The sequence below is a fragment of the Anabrus simplex genome, chromosome 1, assembly GCF_040414725.1.
Source record: "Anabrus simplex isolate iqAnaSimp1 chromosome 1, ASM4041472v1, whole genome shotgun sequence".
Classification (NCBI taxonomy): domain Eukaryota; kingdom Metazoa; phylum Arthropoda; class Insecta; order Orthoptera; family Tettigoniidae; genus Anabrus; species Anabrus simplex.
Genome location: NC_090265.1, coordinates 1,665,528,223 through 1,665,552,727, shown reverse-complemented (window position 1 = coordinate 1,665,552,727; position 24,505 = coordinate 1,665,528,223). Strand labels below are relative to the sequence as shown.

The following is a 24,505-nucleotide window of genomic DNA, read 5'->3' as shown; positions in this document are numbered from 1 at the left end:
CCGGCGAAATTAAAATATTTCGGCATTACCTCTTTGGAATAGCTGAGGCCTCTTCTAAGAAAGCGAACTAGTATTCTTCTCTTTTTAACTTGGCACAAAAGCCAAAGACTTTCTTTTCTTCAAGATAAACAAGGACGCAAGTGATTTCTGATATCGTGATTAAGGCGACGGAACTGCCAGTGTTACGTAGGATGCAATTTCCCTCCATTAAAATCCTTCATGAATTGGCAGAGATTCCACGTCGGTCGCGTTGGTGTCAAGAGAATGACGGCGAGTTTTGAGTTCTCGATCTTCAAAAGAACTTAATTTCACTAGAATGAGTACAACATAACAGACCCTTTACAAGATACAGTAATTCAAGTGTTATTTACGGGTGACGCATTTTCTGTTGTAGTGTGAATAAGCTAAAGAAAAAAGGTACACCTCCTTTCCTCGTCCTGAGGACTTTCCCATTGGAGGTGAGCTGCATGTACCATTTTAACCACTCACCATCTCTCCTGGTCGTTCTTAAATTTCTGGCAGTACCGGAAATGGAACCCAGATCGTCGAGAAAGTCAGGTAATAATGCTAACCATTACGCTACGGAGATCGACAAACGAATTGAGCCAATGACACAGGGTGTTTTCAAGCAGTCACCTATCCAAGTACTGACTACGCCCAATGTTGCTTAACTTCGGTGTTCGGACGAGAACCGTTGTACTCAACATGTTATGGCCTTCGGCTGAATATGCTTGTACGATAAGATTAACGTTGATCATCTATTACTACAGGGTGGCCAATGGGATATAGTACAATTATAATTGGCAATCCCGCGAAGGTCGACGTGCAGTCACGCTATCTGTCAAAAGTAATCGGACCTGCGAGGTATGCCATTCAGTTCACCAAGGAACGTTGGTCGGCGCCGGTGCGCATTGAGGCGGGTCAGGTGTTCGAGCTTCTGAAGTGTGTTGTGGCAGTGCAACGAGAAATGCTCCGTGCTAGGGTACGCTATGCCGTGTTCCAAACAGAAGGGCAGTATCCAGGTTGTTGCAAATGTGGCACCGAGCTCGATAGCTGCAGTCGCTTAAGTGCAGCCAGTATCCAGTAATCGGGAGATAGTGAGTTCGAACCCCACTGTCGGTAGTCCTGAAGGTTGTTTTCCGTGGTTTCCCGTTTTCAGACCAGGCACATGCTGGGGCTGTACCTTAACTAAGGCCATGGCCGCTTCCTTCCCATTCCTAGACCTTTCCTAGCCCATCGTCGCCATAAGACATATCTGTGTCGGTGCAACGTAAAAAGAAAAGCAAAAGTGGCGTCAGTATGGATCGGTAGCCGACATAGAGCATACAGGGCCTACAAAAACTATCAGAACGCCAGACAACATGCAACATGTTCAAACAGATCTGAGGCGAAGCCTCACTTGATCTCTTCGTCGCCATTCCAGAACATTGGATATCTCACACGTCCCTGCAAAGGATTGTGAGAAGTTATTTATAGTTTCGTCCGCCTCTGTGGTGTAGTGGTTAGCGTGATTAGCTGCCACCCCCGGAGACCCGGGTTCGATTCTCGGCTCTGGCACGAAATTTGAAAAGTGGTATGAGGGCTGGAACAGGGTCCATTCAGCCTCGGGAGTCAACTGAGTAGAGGTGGGTTCGATTCCCACCTCAGCCATCCTGGAAGTGGTTTTCCGTGGTTTCCCACTTCTCCTCCAGGCGAATGCCGGGATGGTACCTAACATAAGGCCACGGCCGCTTCCTTCCCTTTTCCTTGCCTATCCCTTCCAAGCTTCTCATCCCTCCACAAGGCCCCTGTTCAGCATAGCAGGTGAGGCCGCCTGGGCGAGGTACTGGTCATTCTCCCCAGTTGTATCCCCGACCAAGAGTCTGAAGCTCCAGGACACTGCCCTTGAGGCGGTAGAGGTGGGATCCCTCGCTGTGTCCGAGGGAAAAGCCGACCCTGGAGGGTAAACAGATGATGATGATGATGATGATTATTATTATTATTTATAGTTTCATTCATACAAGCTGTAAATGGACCAAGAGTTGCCCCCCGGTGGATAAAGTGAGCAAGGGAGATTTTTGCACATTACTGCACAGAATAAACAAAGATAGCAATATTTTGAAAAAGCTGGTGATGTCCGATTAGACAAACTTTTATCTCAACGGGTATGTCAATAAACAAAATTTCAGCTACTCGTCAGGTCATTATTTTTATTCAAGATTATTGCAGTGAAGCTCAATTTGTAGAATTCCCGTAAGATAGAGCAGATATTTTAGATTCAGGAGGTCAAATGGACTGTATCGCGACTGACCTATCCAAGGCTTTTGAGAGACTATATCACGAAGGCCAGAGATTTAGAGTTGGTGATTAATTATTAAGAGACAGGGCAGTATTATTGTATCTTTATGTTTGTTATACATATATAGGTGATATGAGGAAAAGACTGGAATCACAGATACGGCTATTTTCGGATGATAGAGTAATAAATGAGTAGCAGAACTGTGAGTGTCCTAGACAATATTGTGAGATGGACAGCGGACAATGGTATGATTGTAAACGGGAATTGTAGGTTTCATCAAGATGAAAAGTTCTCTCAGTATTAATTGCCGTATTTACGCGAATAATCCCCGCACCCTAAATTTAGGAAGGCTCATTTAGAAAAAAAAAGTGCCAACATTGACGCAAATAATACCCGCATCCCAATTTCGTGCCTCAAATACTTAAAATATATACGGGGATTATTCGCGTAAATACGGTACTTTGCCTATGGTGTGATAGTGCCTCATAGGCAACACTGTTAAGTACCTAGGTGCAAGGAATGGTCTTCATTGGGGTAATCATATTCACGAGGTTGTTATGAAAGGTTACAGATCTCTTCACGTGGTTAGGAGAGTATTTAGGGGCTGTAGTGATGATTTGAAAGAGAGGGCTTATAAGTCTCTGTTAAGGCCCCAGTTAGAGTTTGGTTCCAGTGTATGGGACTCACACCAGGACGACTTAATACGAGAACTGGAAAAGATCCAACGGGAAGCAGCACGATCTGTTCTGGACGATTGCCAAAAAAGGAATAGTGTTACGAAAATGCTGCAAACCTTGAGCTGGAAAGATTGGGGAGTAAGGAGACGAGATGCTCGACTAAGTAATACAGTATGTTCCGAGCTGTCAGTGAAGAGATGGCGTGGGATGATATTAGTAGACGAATAAGCTTGAGCGGAACTATCAACAGTAAGAAAGATTATTATATGAAGATAAAGTTGGGATTCAGGAAGATAAATTGGAGCAAATATTCATTTATAGGACGAGGATTAAGGGACTGGAGTAAATTATGAAGGGAAATTTTCGATAAATTACCAAATTTATACAAACATTTAAGAAAAATGTAGGTGAACAATTGATAGAGAATCTGCCTTCTGGGCAACAGCCTTATATGCAGATCACTGATGACTGATTTTGTAAGGCCACAGTATAGCCTAAAGGTCGTCGTGTATTGTGCTATCGGACTTTCCATCAGAATTCCTTGGCCGTACTTTTTTAAGATGATGCCGGGCGAGCAGTGACTGTCAATGCCAGGCAATATAAAGCCATGATTGAAAACTTCTTCGTTTCACAACTACAGGTACAAGGTCACCTGTACATATATGGTTCCAACAATATGGGACTACCGTACCTCTATGGATACACAGCGCCACCTCGTTCCACATCGATTAATCTCACAATATTCCATTTCCGGTGCGATCTCACGATCTGTCAGCCCGCGATCTTTTCCTACGAGATTAAAAACTTTAAACTTTCCTCAGCTTATCCCAATTATTTCTGGGGTCGCTGGAGCCTCCCGAGCTAATTTCAGTTTTGGCCGGGAGTTTAGGGCCGGATGCCCTTCCTGACGCCACATGATTCCTGAGATGAAAATCTCGACCCAGAATCGACCGGGATTCGAGCCTCAGCCTTATGGGTGGGAAGCCAGCAGCTAAGCCACTGAGATAACCACGCCCTCCCCCACTTCTCCTAAGAGATTATCTGAAGGAAAAAATCGCATGGTGACCCCACACTGTTGTTGAGTTGCAAGACGCAATCCAGAATATTAGGACCATTCTTCCAGAAAATTTTCAGAATATAATGAGGAGCGAACGTCTTCAAATATGCATTGCCACTGATGAAATCCATATGTATGACGTAATGTTGAAGAAAAGAACGCTGGGTCCCTGTTTCGATAATTAACTTTGATTTCGTATTACAGTAACGAACTTTGATTTCGATTATCAATAATTAACTGTTGTTCCAGAAATTAACTCTTTCTTTTTTACTAGTTAGTTTACGTCGCACCAATGCAGACAGGTATTATGGCGACAAAATGAAATGAAATGAAATGAAATGGCGTTTGGCTTTTAGTGCCGGGAGGTATCCGAGGAATTCGGCTCGCCATGTGCAGTTCTTTGGATTTAACATCAAAGGTGACCTGCGCGTGGCGATGAGGATGAAATGATGATAAGGACGACACATACACCCAGTCCCCGTACCAGGAGAATTAACCAATTATGGTTAAAATTCCTGACCATGCCGGGAATCGAACCCGGGGCCCCTGTGACCGAAGGGCAGCACGCTAACCATTTAGACATGGAGTCGGCCGTTAATGCGACGATGAGATAGGAAAGGGCTAGTAGTGGGAAGCAAGCGAGAGTAGCCTTAATTAAGGCAGGCCTACGGCTCCAGCATTTGCCTGGTGTGAAAATGGGAAACCACGGAAAACGATCTTCAGGGCTGCCAACAGTGAGATTCGAACCCACTATCTCCCGAATGCAGGCTCACAGCTTCGCCCCCCAACCGCATGGCCAACTCGCTCGGTCTTTGGTTTTCTATTTCGGTACTGGCAATATGTGTAGTACTCCGAGTTACAAGTAAGTGCCTTTGCTTTAAATATAAGTTACCGTTGAGTATCGACATTTACTTTAGTACTATTTCCCGTGGACATTGCTCTACTACTACTACTGCTGTTGCCGGGCTCAGTAGCTCAGCCGGTGGAGCACTGGCCTTTTGAGCCCAAATGGGCAGAATCTATCCTGGCTCAGTCCGGCGAGTGACGGAGCTCAAATACGTGAATCTCGTGTCGTAGGTTTACTGGCATATAAAAGAACTGCGAGACAAAAATTTCCGGCACCCTGGCGTCTCCAAGAACCATAAAAGTAGTTAACGGGAGGTAAGATCAATAGCATGATTCTTGACTGCTAACGGAGAATGATTTCATTAGGACCTTGTAGAGGGTAACGCCCTCTCTCAGACCAGGAGATCTGAGATGCGGAGAAGGTGAAGGGTTTGGTGGCCGAGGCCTGTAAATATAAAACGATCTGTCCCACATTCCCCTTACGTGAGGAGAAAGGAAAATTGCGGAGACCGTTCTCAGGACAGACGGTGGAAGGGTGAATGTAGTGCTGCAAGATTAGCTACTATGGTCGTCTGGCGAGAAGTCGCGTGGATGGAGGGTAAGGGGTGTGAGGGGTAAGTATGGCTGTTGCGCATGCGCCTATCTCATGTCTCAAGGCCTGATAATAAACACCTGTTCCGCCCGCGATGGCTCTATTGCGAACTGAGGTGCCGTCTAAGTGGCAGTGCAATTGCGCTTCAGTTACACATTTACTCTATGCACTGCATTATGAACAGTTTAATAATGAGCATGCATCTGTCAAACCGAAGCCTCCTCTACTATACCATATAGTCGTCCGGCACAATAAATTAATTAGCGTGCTGGCCTTTTGTCCAACGGATGACGGGTTCGATTCTCGTCTGGGTTAGAATTTTTAACCTTGGTTGGTTAATTCCGATGTCTCGGGGGCTGAGGGAGTGTTCCGTATTCGGGTATAGAGTTCAGCAAATAATATAGGGCGCCGTCCTTTCAGACGTGCAGGTCGCATATAAGGCGTCAACTCGAAAGACATAGGGAGAGTGTTGTACCATGGAACAGTTTTGACATACAATTTTTTAATTTTTTTGCATTTCGTGAATTCTACTTATTATTTCTCATTAATATAGGTCTTTCCACCTGTTTTAACACAGTTTGCACTGTGCTCAGTGTCAGAGTAAGGTTTTCAAAAAACACTTTTTGAACTCTGCAACAGTTATGACAGAATTGCTGAATATCACAAAAGTGGTATATTTTTTTACGAGAAATCACGTTGTTATTCACTTATACATATATACATAACAGTAAATAGGTTGTGTCACTGGACACAGTATTATTCTTTCATTACAAGTCTCTAAAAATCACTGTTAACAATTTGATGAAAATGAATATTAATAAGAAAATAAAAAGAATCAGATTAAACTAGTTTTGTTATCAGTTTCCCTTCATATTACAGCAACAGCACAATGAAACACAGATTTGTTTCAGAGAACGTTGTACCTGGAAGTGGTAGAGTGTCGGCCTCCGGATCCCAAGATAGCGGGTTCAAACCCGGCAGAGGCAGTCGGATTTTTGAAGGGCGGAGAAAAGTCCATTCGACACTCCATGTCGTACGATGTCGGCATGTAAAATATCTTTGGTGACACATTTGGTGTTTTCCCGACAAAATTCATTAAATCTCAGCCATAGACGCCCAAGAGAGTTTCGGTTTTCGAAACCGACTTTCAACGTATTAGGTCGTGTTACGTACATGTAGTACGTGTTGAAGAGATGTTAAGTATAGAACAAAAATGGCCAGTCGGACACCAGTGGGTTGTGGGTTCGGATCCCACTGGTGTCCGACTGGCCATTTTTGTTCTATACTTAACATCTCTTCAACACGTACTACATGTACGTAACACGACCTAATACGTTGAAAGTCTGTTTCGATTACAACGCGGTCGTGAAAATTCAATATTCAGAGTTTCGGTTTACTCGGTCTGACATCTAGTGGGCCTAGAGTAAAACGGAACGTCGAAACTGACGAGCAGACAGCCAGATGGTGTCAAATTGAAATGTCTGCACACGGTAGCTGAGACTATACGATTATTATTATTATTATTATTATTATTATTATTATTATTATTATTATTATTATTATTATTATTATTATGAAATCTATTTCAAAGTGCAAATGTTCTTTTGTCGCTGGGTGCCACCAAAGACATTTGTCTGAGGCAATTTCATTATTACGTCTTCCTCGGGAACATCATATAGTGTTTCATGACAAAGATGAAGTTTTTAGTGTTACCCTGTCTCTTTAAAAACAGAATTTTATACTCAGAACAACATTTATCATAATCATGTATTTTACCAACATAATGTACGAGAGACGTTTTTGTTTGAAAATGAATCAGAACAAATTCTCCTGGAAGACATGGGTGATCAAAGTGTAGGCCTAATGAAAAGTCATCCTCTTGCTGCTCTTCCAGCAGATCAGCTGCTTAATCTGCTTCACTACCACTAGACACATAATCAGGTTCCTCTTCTGAATGGAAAATATTCATTTCAGTCATTTTCTTTGAAGTCGAAGTTTTAGACCCATTACTTTTTTTCATAGTGGACAACTTAGGTTGGGGATTATATTTGTCAGGAGTAGCTGTTAGGATAATTGACTTCCCGTTCCTTCTTCCCCTGGTGATCCCTGGTGTCCTGTCTTCAGTTGAGGGGAAGGGCCTGATAATTTGAGGTGATACGAGAGGACGTATGTTTCGATCAAGAGAAGATCAAGATCTGTAGACAACTTCAGATTATAGGGTCTAGATCTATTAATACTGAGTTGGATTCAGGTGAATACAGAATAAGAACAAGGCAATGTTTCAAAATAGCATCTAAAAGAACACAGTGTACCTTGTAATGTACCTTGGAACACCTATTGTACCTTGGAACATGTGAAAAGGTACAATAGGTACGCGTGTTCCAAGGTACAGGATGTTAGCCATTTCAGAAAAAACATGAATTTCTTTTTATAGGTTAGGTAGAACAAAAATGTAACCTGCGTAGAAGTTAGCCCATTCACATACTAACTTAGTGTAAATATTGAAGGAATCTCTTTTATATGTGAGAACTACTAATATGCCAATTTGAAATCACTTTAAAAATACTTTCAAGTACCAAAATGCATTACACTTAAATAACTTGGAACTGAAACCACAATGGATGCCACCAGACAAACTGTGCTGCCCAGGGTAGCAAGGTAATGAACTCAACTCAACTGATCCAAAGAATGTTTACTGATATCAAAGTTAATGCAACTGTTTCAAGGTACAAACATTCCAAGGTACACCCCTACACCAGACCTCCACACGCCATTTCTGTTATTATAATGGTTTTCCTTCCGTCCGTGATTAGGACGGCTGGCCTCAGAGTAATAATGAATGTGATACGGGCCCGCCTGCCAAAATAAATATTTGGACCCCCTCAAATAAAATGTAAGCCCTACAAATAACTAATCATCATCATCTTCCTTCCAAGTATTGGGCCATGCGTCCCGTTACCGTCTCGCATTTTCCTTCCATCTCTTCATCGGACGTCCTACAGATCGTTTTCCTCGGGGTTGGTATCGAAGATGATGGTGGTGGTTATTATTGTTTTAACAGGAAGTACAGCTAGGCAACCATCCTCTACATAACACTAATCAGAGGGAAAAATAGAAGGGATCCGACACTTCGAAAAATGAAGATATCGGGCAAAGGAAGACAAGAGCCACGAAGGGCGTGAAAATGAAAGACTCCCTAGCCCTCGCAAACCTAATAGCGTCGGGGTCGGAAAAGAACAAGAGTTGACGAAGAGGGGTCGGATAGGATGGATGAAAGTGAGGAGCCTGGCACAAGTAATTGGAAACAATTCCAGGACTCAGCTAAGGCCGCCGTGGTCGCCAACCCACGCTCCAAAGTCCAAAGCCCCTTGGGCCCCTTTTAGTCACCTCCTACGACAGGCCGTAGCCGTGTTGAAACACCGGATCCCGTGAGATCTTCGAAGTTAAGCAACACTGGGCGTGGTCAGGAGTTGGATGGTTTGCCACGCGCTGTTGGTGGGAGGTAAGGGAATGGAGGAGCGGAAAGGAACTGGCCACCCTACCGCATGTAAACTCCGGCTCAGGAACACCTCTGCGGAGGTTCGGACCTGCCTTCGGGCAGAATAACCCTTACCTTACCTACGACAGGCAGGGGATACTGTGGGTGTTATTCTACCGCCCCCACCCACAAGGGGGGGGGGGGTGGTATCGAAGAATCTCTTTTGGCAATCTACCAGGTTCCATCCTTTGTATATGACCTTTCCAGCCTTCCTGATAACTGTAGAAATAGTCAGTTATCGGTTGTACTTTAAGTTCTTTTAGCAACTCTTCTTTCCTTTTATGGTCCGATTTTGTATACCCTGTTGTACGACGCAAGAATGTCATTTCCCGTGTTGTAATTCGTGACAAGTCTTGAGATTTTAACGTTTATGCCTCACATCCATAGCAAAGTGTTGGTTTAGCTAGGGTATTATAAAGGCGCAATAGAGTATGTTTCTGAACATGTGACGATTTCATGATGTTGTTTATTATTCCCGTAGTTTTTGTGAATTTATTAATTTTTGCTGGTATATCTAATTCTGCTTGGTATGATAAGTTGTGACCGAGATAATTGAACACATTTATACTCTTTCCAATCTTGTATTTTCTAAATATATTTTATTAGGAATCGGTTCTCTTCCCTTGAGGGCCATTGTTTTTGGCTTTTATGTGTAAATAACCATAGGAATATTAAAATCTGAGGGAACATTTTTTAGATTGAAAACTGATCTTTGTAAGTCATCTTCCGTGGTGGCTAGAAATGCAACATCATCAGAATATAATATGGCACGTAGGTAATATGCAATATTGTCAAAGCTGCTGAATCATACACCACTTACTTGTTCGTACTTAAAAGTCTCAGATATAATAAATTATTCGATTACAAAACAGAAAAATATACGAAAAAATTAAATCAAAACCTGTTCAAATAAAACTTGAAAAATATCAAACAGCATAACAAATAATAATAATAATAATAATAATAATAATAATAATAATAATAATAATAATAATAATAATAATAATAATAATAATAATAATAATAATAATAAATAATAATAATAACAACAGATAGCCTTCGGGCAAGGAGAGCTCGTTCGAACCTGAAATGACAGAATGTTACGACGACTACTTCTTACTGACATTATACATTGTTTTCGAATAAATGTGTGATAAAAGTTAAATATTCAGCAAATATTCAGCAAAAATTGTGAATAATAAGCTCTCAGGTGCACTACGCAACAAGGTGTCATTTTCTATCTAAAATGGGATATTTTGTTATCAGTTTTAGTTCCTGTTTACAGCTGTGCTACTGTATAATAACTGATACTATGCTAGATGCAACCAAATGACAATTCCTCTACGTACAAATTGCAAAACAAACTATTCAGTCTGATTTTACAAAACTGCGCGGACTATCTCCGTGCAGAGTGGCATTAGGCTAGATGTAGGCCTATATATATTTTTGCGAGGTGTCTGTGGGGCCCCTTTAAATGATGATGATTTAATTTAATTTCGTGTGGCTATTTCTAGCCGAGTGCAGCCCTTGTAAGGCAGACCCTCCGATGAGGGTGGGCGGCATCTGCCATGTGTAGGTAACTGTGTGTTATTGTGGTGGAGGATAGTGTTATGTGTGGTGTGTGAGTTGCAGGGATGTTGGGGACAGCACAAACACCCAGCCCCCGGGCCATTGGAATTAACCAATTAAGGTTAAAATCCCGACCCGGCCGGGAATCGAACCCGGGACCCTCTGAACCGAAGGATAGTACGCTGACCATTCAGCCAACTAGTCAATGATGATGATGATGATGATGCTTGTTGTTTAAAGGGGCCTAACATCGAGGTCACCGGCCCTCTTTAAATCCCGGGCCCGCCTGCATTGAAGGCCCTACAGGCCCTAACTTTACTCCCCTGGCTGGCCTCCTAGACGGTGACGCCGTCCCTCAGGAAAGAGAAATTTGTTTCTGCGGTGTGATTTTCGGAGAAGGTGAGGTGGGTAATAACCTGGCCCAAAGTAGTATGTTTCACGGCATTCGCCTTAGAGCAGGAGAATGGAAAACCTCGGAATACCATTTTCAAGACAGCCTATGGTAGGGCCAACCCCTCCGCCTCCCGAACTGTAAGGCTAGGTAAAGCCTTCTCTACTCGATGATAAGAATACGTTTTGGCGCGCAGCTGTCTGCTTGCATCCGGGAGATTGTGGGTTCGATCTCCACTGTCGGCAGTACTGAAGACGGTTTTCCGAGTTTTTCCATTTTCACACCAGGCAAATTCTGGAGCTGTACCTTAATTAAAGGCCACGGCCGCTTCCTTCCCACTCCTAGGCCTTTCCTATCCCATTGTCGCCATAAGACCTATTTGTGTGGGTGAGACGTAAAACAAATCGTAAAAAAGGAAAAAGAAGTTTGATAATCACAATGTAGATTACGTGGCCGTGCTTTCCTGCGTTACAAGTAAAACTGTAATGTCTCTGTCCGAGACAGAGATTTAAAAGAAAATAAGTTTACGCAACATAGAGAAGTGTCTGTCTTATGGCTGTAATACATTTTCCTTGGTCGGCGGTCTCTGCAGCAGACAGATGAAGTGATGGATAGCCACAGAAGGTAGACACAGGCGTGCCTCTCGAGGGAATAGTCAACGGAGCTACCATCTGTTGACGACTCTTGGAACCTCCGCACATGGCTTGTCGTCCATCTTGGGCTTCATGCTTCTGTCAGAACACACTTCCTTCAAAGGATGGGAAGTAGTAACAGATGTAAATAGACACAGGATCAGAGACACATGTTTCAAGGAGAATGAGGCCGCGTTACACTTCTCACCTGTACTGCAAAAACTCAGTAATTCGTTTTTCAACGGACATGAATAAAAGTAATTGATTGATCGACCGATCGATTAATTGATGTTTTATTTATTGTGACAAGATGCCATTCTCTTACATCTAACTATATTAATAGAAACAAGAACAAAACCACTCCTGATTGAATATATTATGACTGACGTGAGATGGCAGATGGCAGATGAGTAACTGATAGTATTGGTAAATAACCAATTTACACATAGGATAGTAGCATATTGACAGATGTTAAACTCAGTCTGTTTAAACGTGTATAGGCATCTTTCGAGACGTTATATCAAAGTAAAAAAACAAAAAAGCGAGAGTTCGACTTGTCGTCTCCAGTGCGTGAGTTCAAAGCGTAAACAGGTGCGTCGACGTGTCTTACGCTGACACTTCAAACAGAGTAGCGGACAGGTTAGTAAATTATATGGATATACCAAGATTGGTTTATCATTAAAAATACGAAACTTTTAATTCGTTTTAAGCAATGCAGTATCAATTACAAAACTGTCCTATTTTTGGAGTTCCAGGTGAATTTCATAGGCCATAAGTTGTATGAATTTAAAATGTTTTAGCTAGGTCTACTTTAACCACTCAAACGAAGAGAAAGTGACCACGTAACATCTCCACAAAAAAATATGCATTTGAATTTTCCATAACAAATTTTTCAATGTAAGTGATTACAGTATATTCAAATTAAGCAAATTCATATTTAGTTTTCATAAGGTTTTCAGATCATAGAATCAAATTATGGCCTCCATTGTCGGAAGTGTTCGGTTGAACTCTTAGAGGACATTCAATTTGACACCCATGGGCGACGTGCGCGTTTGGGTATGAGATAATGATACGGAGAGGGTGAAACATGGAGCCGGCACGTAGAATACTCCTGCCGAACAACACCAAGGGGTTTGCATAAGCCTTAACGTCTCCAACCGACCGACGAATCAGCATTAACAGCTCATATGCCAGCACTTCACGTGAACACTGCGGAGACCTTTGGGATTAAACACAAGCTTTTGGTACATGATCTAGTGATCCTGTAGGCCAGTATTCTGGTGGTGAATTTTTTCCACTAACGGGGCTCGAAGGGGCTAACCATGACGTCGGACCGTATAGACTTCAGGCCTTAATGATCATGCCACTAGGTGGGTGTCAAATCATTAAAAGTATTATTTATACCACCTTAAAAGAAAAGAAGACATTGCATTCTATGCGTCTCGAAACGGTCTTCAGTGTGCATGGTATTCAGTGCGCGATTTGTTCCGAATAATACTGTAGAAGATATAATAATATTAATTCAAACCTTTCATTCACCACTTCAAATGGGTGGAAGGGGTGACGCTTGCCAGAAAGCGCAATCTGGTAAAGATGAAGTGATTGGTGAAGGAGATCATTATCCTGGGGGCATATGTGCCTCTCATATACCATCAAGTCGACTCTTGTTTCCACACACACACACACACACACACAACGATTAAGATCATAGTATCCCCTCCACCTTGAGTCAGAATAAATCTCACTCAGACACTAGTCCATTACTCACATGCAATCAAAACTCGCCACAACTATATCACAAGGACTCCTCAATTCCCATTCCAGGCACTCCAACATTCAATACCTTAGAAGTACTGGAAATGGTGTTTTTCATTCGTCGCAAGGACATTTGATCGCAAATAACGCTAAAAGCATACAAATTTAATTAATTCACCAAACGGTCCGTATGGGATGTAGGACTAGTGATTTGATAATCGAATACTTTTAATAAGCGAATAACCTCCATCCGATTATTTAAATAATGGAACAAACGATCGAAAATATAACGAATAAGTTTCAAATATCATTCAGTTGTATTGCATAGAAAATTCGGATGCGTCATGAATCAATGGATAATGGATTGAAATAAGCGAATGGATGAACTCTTATGAAAAATAATAATACGCCTATTCACTACTCGATTGCCTCATTGATTAGAATGTAGATTCGAATGAGTATTTGAAAAAATAATCGGATGGAAAAATATTCACTAATCGATTGCCACAGTCATTCGAATGAATAACCGAAAAATAATCGAATGGAAAAATTTTCACTAATCGATTGCCACATTTATTCGAATGAATAATCGAAAAATAATCGATTGGGAAATATAATCAAATAAAATGAAGTAATCGAATAAGCGATTATTTTGTATTCGATTATCCCCTCACTACGTAGGACCATACAAGGTCCGCGGTCCCATATTTCATTAGCCACTTCGGGGACATGCAAGGGAGTTCCTTACACCGACTGTGACCTACGGAACCACTAGAACATATTAGTTACGGAATAACTTGTCCTCCAATGAACGAGAGGCCATTGTTTCCAATAACCCCGTTCTCTGCAGCAGGCACATGACTCTGTGTTTGTTTAAACCAGCCCTGATGATGCCTTCCACATACAAGCCTACTATTGTAATAGAATACATGTAAATAACGAAGAATAATTAAGCGGCAATGAAAGCCTCCGTGGCTCAGACGGCAGCGCGCCGGCCTCTCACCGCTGGATACCGTGGTTCAAATCCTGGTCACTCCATGTCAGATTTGTGCTGGACAAAGCGGAGGTAGGACAGGTCTTTCTCCGGGTACTCCAGTTTCCCCTGTCATCTTTCATACCAGCAACACTCTCCAATATCATTTAATTTCATTAATCATTCAGTAATCATTGCCCCAGAGGAGTGCGACAGGCTTCGGCAGGCGGCATATTCCTATCCTCGCCCCTAGATGGGGGCTTCGTTCATTTCATTCCTGACCTGGTCGAATGACGAAACAGGCTGTGAATTTTCAATTAAGCGGTAATGAAATAACAGCGAAATAATTAACACACATGTCCACAAACCTATATTGTCAATAATACGAATATGCATTTTCGATTTTCATGTGTTTCGGTGAGCGATATCGTGACCTTTTACGAATTAAAAGCATAACGAGTTGAACAATGCGAAAGTTCACAAAGACGTTCCTTCACTTCGCACCAGGGTGCATGATCATAGTTTTTTTGGCATTGACATCTATGAGAGAATGTCCAAACTTCTTGATAAATAGTAAACAAAACCAAGTCGAAATTCACAAAGTGACATCATCAGAGGAAAAGTTTGAGTAGGTCCAGTTTTAAGTTCACTGTTTCTCCTGTAGAGGAGTACTTTAAGGCGGAAGATTCAAATGTGCGGCGTAGAGGTGTACCACACGGTACAATTTATATTGGAGTTAGTTTGTTCATTTTATGTCTCGTAATTTTAATAGGCAACTAGTACCGTTGGCAGCAGTGATGATCCATTACAAAAGAAAAGAGAAAAGGCAGCGATATTTGCCTTTTAGTGTTTAGACTTACGTGGCGAGGACCCTGCCAACTATTTAATACAATCTTCATTGGAGTAATCATATTAACGAGTTTGTAAATACAAATACAGATCTCTTCATATGTTTAACAGAGTATTCAGGGTTTTTAGTATGAATGTAAAGGAGAGGGAGTATAATTCACTAATAGGATGCCAGTGGTTCCAGTGCAGCCTATCCTCACCAAAATTACGTGACTCTAGAACTTGAAAAGATCCCGAAGAAAGCAGCACGATTTGTTCTCGGTGATTTCCGTCAAAAGAATGCAGTAGTATTACGAAAATGTTACAATCTTTGGGTGGGAACACTTGGGAGTAAGGTGACGAGCCGTTCGAATAAGAGGTATGTTCCGGGTTATCAGAGAAAAGTAATCTAGAATGTTTACAAAAGTAGGAAATATCATTGTATGAAGATAAATTCGGAATTCAAGAGGAAAAAGGGAGCAAATATTCTTTAACGGGAAGAGGAATTAGGGATTTCAAAGTTTTACTTTTCCTACTTAAGTTAGATTGGAAATCAATAGTTTCGGAGTGTAAAACATATATTTTTAATAAATTTACGACGTGTTTGAAATGATTTAAGAAAAAACCAGGAAAATCCTTGATGGGCAATCTGCCACTTGGGCGACAACGCAGATCTTTGGTAAATGAAATGAAATGAAATTAAATGGATATAACGAGTTAAGTCAACGGCCCCACTTTGTTAGGACCATGATTATTTTCTCTGTAAGGTACATGAAAATAATATTGCTGCTTCAGAAGAGTATATAGGCATGTTTTGTTATTCACTTTACTAATCGTTTTAGGACTTCTTTTCTGTTGTTGTTTTTTGGGTCATCAATTCATAGATTGTTTTTTTTTGTCACTTTGTTTGATTCAGCTCTTCATTCCACTATATCCTGTACAAATATTTCCCCTTCTACGTAACTACCACATCAACATCTACTCTAATCCGTTTATCATATTCATACCTCGGTCTACCACTGCCGTTTTTACCGCCTTCACTTCCCTCACAAACCAAGTGAACAAGTCCTGGTTGTCTTAAAATGTGTCCTATCATTCTATCCCTTCTTTTAGACAAATTTACTCAAATCGTTCTCCTCTCACCAATTATTCGATTCAGTACCTCTACATTCGTAATTCTATATACCTACCTCACCTTCATCATTTCACACCACACTTAAAAAGCTTCTATTATCTTCCTTTCAAAGCTAGCTATCATCCATGTTCCACTTCCATACAATGCCACGCTCCAGAGGAAAGTCTTCAAAAACAACTAATTTCTATATCAGTGTTCGAAGTGAGAAAATTTCTTTTCTTAAGAGAGGCCTTCCTTGCTTATTCTAGTCCTCCTTACTTCTGCCATCATTAGTTATTCTACAAACATTTAGGACTTAATTTCCTAATCTAGCCTAATATTTCCTGCATCACCTGACATCGTTGGACTGCACTCCATTACTTTTGTTTCGATTTTTTTTTTCATCTTGTACTTCTTCTCTAAGTCTGTGACCATACGATTCAGCAATTTCTCCAGATCTTCTGCAGGCATAGATAATATATCATCGGAAAATCTCAGAGTTTTGATTTCTCTCCCTTGATTGTAATTTATTTTCCAAATTCAATTTTAATTTCCTTTACAGCTGTTTGTACATAAACATTGAAAAGGGGAGTGGACAACTGCAGCCTTGCCTCACCCCTTTCTGGGTAACTGCTTCTTATCTATACCCTTCGATTCGTATCACTGCAGAAGGAATTTGTTTTCAGTAGTGACACAAAATACCACCCGTGTCCAATGTGATCCCCCCAACTCCTGAATTATTTCTTTATAAAAGCACAACACGTTCTTTTAAATTCTCTCTATGCTGGCCTAGATCAGAAGATTGGAGAACACAGAAGGTGCATAACTGTAGGTAATGCCGCATTGCTCAGGCGAATGAAGCCTTGGTGCAGAAGAGGAGTTGAATGGTACACAACTTAGTTATCCCCTCCAAAAAATAATGTTACATGCCTTTTTTATGGACAGTTGCTTTGTATGCCTGTCGTATGGCTTTTAGTGCCGGGATATCCCAGGATGGGTTCAGCTCGCCAGGTAAAGGTCTTGCTCTTTGACGCCCGCAGGCGACCTGCGCGTCGTGATGAGGATGAAATGATGATGAAGACAACACATACACCCAGCCCCCGTGCCATTGGAATTAACCAATTAAGGTTAAAATCCACGACACGGCCGGGAATCGTACCCGGGACCCTCTAAACCGAAGGCCAGTACGCTGACCGTTCAGCCAACGAGTCGGACTGTATGCCTGTGAAACCTGGGTACTAAATAAAGACGAAAAGAATCATCTTGAAGCCTTTGAGACGTGCTATCGTAAGATGATAAATGTGACTTCGAGAGGCGAGAAGTTAAACACCAGAGTTTCTAGACACTGTGAACCAACGGAGATCAATCCCTCGCACCATCTGTGACCGTCGTCTTAAATGGTAGGGGGTCACACAATGCGCCATTCCATTTTAATGAGAACTGTGGCAGAAAGATTCTTTGAAGGGAAATATCCATGAGAAAGACCTTAGAAGATCTTCCTTAAATTCTACTTGGACATCCAGGTACAGAATTATGTTTCAGCGAAGGAAGGGGCAAATGACAGGAAAGTCTGGTGATATTTTTATGGCAACTTATCAGTTTTAGGACTGTAAACTAATAATGATGATGGTCAGTATTGTAGTAATATTTCTGTCCTATTTCTTGGCTGAATCGTCAGTGCTGACGCCTTGGGTCCAGAGGGTCCCGGGTCCGATTCCTGGCCAAGTCGGGGTTTTAAATCATGTATGAGTAATTTTCCTGGCTCGGGGACTGGCTGTTTGTGTTTGATTCAACACCCCACATTCAGACAACACATGACACTACCGGCCACCGCAGACACACGCAATAGTGATTTCATCCCTGCACATACGGTTGGCGTCCGGAAGAGAACCCGGTCATAAAAGAGGGCCAAATTTAAATATGTAACACAGTTTGCACCTCCGAACCCACAAGTGTGGGAAAAGCAGAAGAGGAAGAAGAAGAGGAAGAAGAAGAAGAAGAAGAAGAATTGTAATCATATATCTGCACTGAGTGTAAAACAGACCTCTTCAAGAATCACATGTAGATAATATTATAACAGTGTAATTGGTGGTCACAACTTATATAATACTACTATAACTAGCAGTTTCCCGCTGGCTCCGCACGCAATGTACAAAGTATGGTGTTGTTCGTTACTATCCTCACGGATGTATTTGCAAAGTTTCGAGTTAATGAAATAAAGCACATGATCCGCTGTAGTAATAGAATGTAATATTATGTCAACAAAACACTTGAAAATGCATCACACAAAGAAATTTAATCAAACGTTCCTTGGAACAACACTGCGGGCCGAACCGTTAAAAAGTCCTTCGAAGATCTTCGTCATGGAGACACATGAACTCATAACGTTTCTCATAATCTATCAATTTAAGTAGTTATTACCTCAAAAGAAATCGCTTGATCCACTGAGTGTTCTTAGACCAAAGGGAACCCCGTACTTCAATGAGAACCAAAGATATGGTTGCTTCAAAGAGACAGATATTGAAAAAAATCAAATCATTTGACGAAGGTGGAAGTTAAGTGATTTATAGTACCGGATGACAAATCTGTGAATGAATACCTTTCAGTTAAAAAAGAATGAAGGAAATCGACCGGATAGAATGGCCGGGCTGATAAATATTTTTAATATATAGGTAATACTTATTCTCTTTTTTTGAGGTACTTTACCTAGAGTAAGTGAAAAACACATAGGCACAGAGAGCCACCGTTGATCGGCTCATACCTCGCATCTGCTAGGATTAAAACTGTCTGGCGGCCATTATTTTAAGGCGTAAAGCCTTTATGATCTGATACCATGGCTAGCTGTTTCCGAGTCCCGTTGGCCGGGACGCTAGGAGAGGTGGTGGTATACAATTTCTGATCAGTAGATTACGTAATAGAAGCCTGCATTAATTCCAAACCTCTGAAGATTATTCACATGGATTGACTGGATTGATACCAATTCGAGTTGGGTTGCTTTAGGTGTCCTCACTGAGTCCATACATATTCAGCCTTGTGATGGATGTGTTATCTGATGGAGTATGAACTAAAGCACCATGGTGCATGCTGTTTGCTGAAGATATTGTCTTGTTTAGCACCAGTAGGATAGAACTGCAAGAGAGGCTGGAAAGCTTGAGAAAATCCTTGGAATACAAAGGCCTAAACATTAATAGAAAGAAAACCGAATACCTGTGCCTCGGAAGTGAGGGGAATGAATTGTTAAGAGATGGATGGTACGTGCTGAAAATCAGTGGTTGGTTTCAAGTATTTAGGATCTTTTTTGTCTAAGGATGGCAACCTAAACATGAAGATTAACCACAGAGTGCAGTCTGTCTGGATGAACTGGAAAAGAATGTCTTGCATCCTGTGTGACAAAAGACTTAGCTTAGCACAAGACAGCAATGAGATCAGCCATGTTGTATGGTGCAGAGATTTGGGCAACCACAAAGGCACAATGTAATAAATCAGATGTTACAGAGATGAAGATGTTGAGATGAATGAGTGGTGTCACTAGAATAGACGGCATAAAATATGAGAAAATCAGAAGAACAGTTAAAGTGATAGAAGTATCTAAGAAAGTACAGGAGAGAAGACTGCTATGTTATGGACACATTATGTGAAGGGATGAAAGCTATGAGGGAAGAGAGTGATGGATATGACTGTGGATCGGACTAGAAATAGGGGAGACCAAGGAGGAGGTGGACAGACAATGTACGAGAAGATCTGAAGGAGAAGATATTAGGGGAAGATGATGTGTGGGATAGGATAAAGTGAAAACATGGACCCCGCTTGAAGCGGGGTACGAAGGAGAAGAAGAAGAATTGATTCGATTCCAGGCCGGGTCGGGGATTTTAATCGTTTGTAATAGCCCCAACACCTTCCTCTTCATATTCAAACAACATACTACACCACCAACCACCAGAAAAACACACAATAGTGATAACATCCCTCCATATAGGGTTGGCGTCAGTAAGGGCATCCGGTCGTAAAACAGGGCCGAATTCACATATGTGTAACACAGTTCGCACCCGCAATCCCACAGGTGTGGGAAAAGCGGTAGTGAAAGGAGAAAAGAAGAAGAATAGCCATTCATTTCAATCTCCCCTACTGTATTATTATTCTTGTTACCGACAGAGCCAACCGTGCTGTTAGGGTCACGAAGCCGTGAGCTTGCATTCGCAAGATAATAGGTTCGAATCCCACCGCCGGCAGCGCTGAAGACTGTTTTCTGTCGTTTCGCTTTTTCACGTCACGGCCGATACCTTCGCACTTCTTCTGTCGCGGAAAACCTTCGATGCTTTAGCGCGAGGTTAAACAAGTGAATTTCAATGACTGCAGTTGCATTCAGAATGCTTTGGACTTACCTTTTGACTGGGTAACTAGATGGAAACTGAAAATTAATGCAAAAATTGTGTTCAAATATCGATCTGCCTAAATGAACGTGACCTTACCCACAGGTATCAAATATACGGCACTCCACTGAAGGTTGTTAATGAGGTCAAAGATCTGAGACCAAACTAAACTAGTTAAGTACCGTGCCATGAGGAATATTGTACTTTTTTTCGGATTTACTGAAATTCGTGACTTAAACGCTCTTAAATGATACTTCTGTACTTATGTTCTTTCTATCATTGAAATCTGCTCCCCCATCTGGTTATCAGCTGCCCCCACAAATGTCTATAAAATTAACCGCGTATTCTCATTCTTTGCGTACATTGTGCAAGCCCGTAACCCCGACCTAAGAAAGTATAGCACCATCCAAATTCTGTCAAATTTAATCATCTTGGACCTGAGTAAGCTTCTACAGTACACAGGTCTCTGCTTTCCTTTTATTTTTACCTTTTTTTGTTTTTACGTCGCATCGACACAGATAGGTCTTATGGCGAAAATGGGATTTTTTTTCTCCATCTGATTTATTTACATGTAATAGGTAATACATAAAATGATTTCAACTGTTTAACAAATGAACACACAATTAGATAGAGAAAAACACAACAGGAAACGTCGTTACAACGTATTGCCTAATGTTCGTTGATTATTTGAAGTCTCAGAATATCACAATAATGCACATCTGTACTTGACAAGAATTAACAAATAACAAACAAATGAATCACACAAACGTATATCACATTCTTATACAGTCTATCTTAGTTTGTTTCTAAATTTAGTTCAATTTACTCTTGGCACTTCCAGCACTTCACACTTACAGAACACTACTTAGCTGCTCTACATATGCTCCCAACCATCTCTTCCTTTGCGAACATTGAATGCACATTAAAACATAGTCGCTTATCTCGGACATTCTGTCGAGGGCACTGTAAGGCTCAGGAGATTTCAGCACACAGTCGACGTAACAACCTAACAGTAACACGACAGCACTGTTCAGTTGCGGAGGTTGGAAGCTAAATACAGGGCGGATCACCCATTCAGGTGCGATGTATGTATTCGGACGTCCGATGATACACTTTAGCGTCTGTTTAAATTTATTCCATGTCAGTCGAATCTGCGTACAAGTTGTAAGTCGGTGTTGGATTGTATCTGTATGTTGACAAAAGTTGCACAAGTCCGTCTCCAGCATATGAATGTGATGAAGTCTGCTGTTTGTCGGTATAATGTCATGGATTACTTCATACCAGCTTTCTTTTACTGCGTCTGGAAGGATGCGATGGGAGATATTCCTCCATACTCTATTCCAGTTGATTAACATAGCTGCTTTCGTTATGTGTGGGGCTAAATACTGTTGAGATAGTATACAGCGATAAACTTTTTTCGTTGAGACATCTGGAGATGTGACGACGTCGCTTGGCATATAACTCAGCTCGACTCTCAGATGATGTGACCGTACCGGCACAATTAGTATTTATTTCAAGTGATATGCTTGGTTAGAAAGCAGGCAGCTAGCTCTCTTTGTGTGGATGTTGGGAGTATCATCAGGTTGTGCAATAAGACGCCCGCCAGAGAGGCGCCCTCACCCGCCCACTGGGTGGCTTAAAGAATCCCCGAACTAGGCACACGTCATAGAAGAAGCAGGAGAAGAACACTATTTAGCGACTCCATATTGGAAAACAAATGCCAGCGTACAGCGATGCCAAAGCGATCGGGCTAAATTTAATGCATTTTCGGCGTAAATAAGGCTTGATTAGCAAAACTGCACCCGTCAGAGCAGTGTGCTGAATTTTGGTGGAATTATAAAGTCAGGAGTTCTGATAGGAAATACTCTCCAAGCGAAAGGCGTTGGTAAACAACTGATATAACTCCGTTAGCGTACGTACGCCTAGTGAAAAACCAGATGCCTTCGGGGACTCCCTACTTTCCCTCCGAGCTGATAAATTAATTACTGCAGATCCGCCGAACATATTCAACTCCGCATATCATAGCGTACTTGTGCATAACCAAGTCACACAGTCTAGCGTATTGCTAATTTCGACAGGCTGATTTATCCAGGAGCAGTCGAAATAAGAGTGGGGATGAGCTCACTAAACCGCCCCTACTGCCTGGTCAGGTATAAGTTTTTGCAGTTCCAGGGAGCTGCAGCATTCGTTGAGGAGCTTTCGACGGGAAACGACGGCCGGTCCGCTATCGAATTACCGCTCCATTGTATACTGTGTGAACACAGCAGGAGTGAAATCTTTCAGTTTTTTCGATTATAATTTGTGATAGGCAACAGACGATTACGGTAATGAGATGTACTTAAGATATCGGTTGCAAAATAGACTAAGACTGCGTGAAATATGAAGTAGGATTTTGTATAACAACTACTTGAAAGTACGCAGAATTTCTGAAGGAGAACATAGAACTGTATAAATCCACGCTGTTTCCGAATAAAGCGCAGGTCAGATTATTAACCGATTAACAATCTAGTGAGGAATGTTCCTGAACTATTAAACCATACAGAAGATAGGGGTAGAGAGTTCTGCATCATACGGATGCTGGGAATGTCCGGCTTAACAGTGCAATTCGGGTAGACTAGCTGAAAGTAGCCGGTATATTCATCTCCATGTAACTGGCAGTGGTTAGCCAAAGAAGTAATAGGAGTGAATGGTAACACGTGTGCAAGAAATTGATAAATTGTGTAAATTACAATCTAATTTCAGTGATCCGTATGCTACTAAAATGGATTACGCGAGACAAGATATGGAACTTCTGAACTCCAGGACTCCAGGATCCAACGCCATGGAGTAATCCAACATGGGTAGGCCTCCGGAACCTCCGGATAGGGCCGAAGACATCAACCGTTGAGTACAAAGTTATGTTTCCTCTCCAATGCTAGTATTTCCCTTTGTAAATAACAGTCATGAAGTATAGGGTTAAAAATAACATTATAAATAGGCTTAATCCGCCTGAGTATGGTCGGGAATCCTTTTATTCATTTTGGTTTAAATTAATTAGATATGGGAAGGGAGTGATCCTTTGTTTATGTATAGAATTTGGGATCCCTTTTAGTGGCTACATTTGCATGTTATCATATTTTGTTTATTTAGTGCTGAGAAGGAATTGAGGGGGAAAAGGAGTAGAATGCTATGTAGATTAATAATGTAGATCTCATCTGAGCTATTGCCTAAGTTACGCAGGGACTAGCGAGGTGACAGAGTCATCAACAAGTGCCCGTATCAAAGGAAAGGCTTGGGCTAGAATCAGCACTATGTTCGTAAAGATATAGTTTGTTGCATGATAATATAAGTTTTGGCTGTAACTGAAGATGCTCAGGGAATGACGTGCCGAGGTTTGAACCCATGTCCTCCACTACACTAGTGGGATTACATGTAGAAGGTCTGTTAGTGGTTTGGCAGGATTTAATAATGTTAATTAATTTTGATTTTTATCATTTTTATGATTATTATTATTATTATTATTATTATTATTATTATTATTATTATTATTATTATTATTATTATTATTATTATTATTTTCTTAATGTAACTTGATCAGTGTTTTGATACCAATACATTTCAAGCAAAAGGTTAGAGGATTATTATTATTATTATTATTATTATTATTATTATTATTATTATTATTATTATTATTATTATTATTATTATTATTTTACCGAAGGTATTTTGATTGATGATTTATACCGATAGATTTCGAGCAATAGGGTAGTACCTGATAGGTACACACTCTCGCCTCAGAGGCGGAGAAATAGGAATATTGCTGTGGTCAGTGGCTGACGGAGGGTGGACTTTTGGAAGGAGAGAAGATACGAGTCGAACTCCAGACCTCCAGAGATATGAGGGAGT

The 24,505-nt window shown here is 41.3% G+C and overlaps 1 pseudogene; it reads right to left on the bottom strand.

Moving 5' to 3' along the window:
- Nucleotides 1-603: 603 nt before the first annotated feature.
- On the bottom strand, nucleotides 604-722 carry LOC136859360 (5S ribosomal RNA; annotated as a pseudogene).
- Nucleotides 723-24,505: the final 23,783 nt, after the last annotated feature.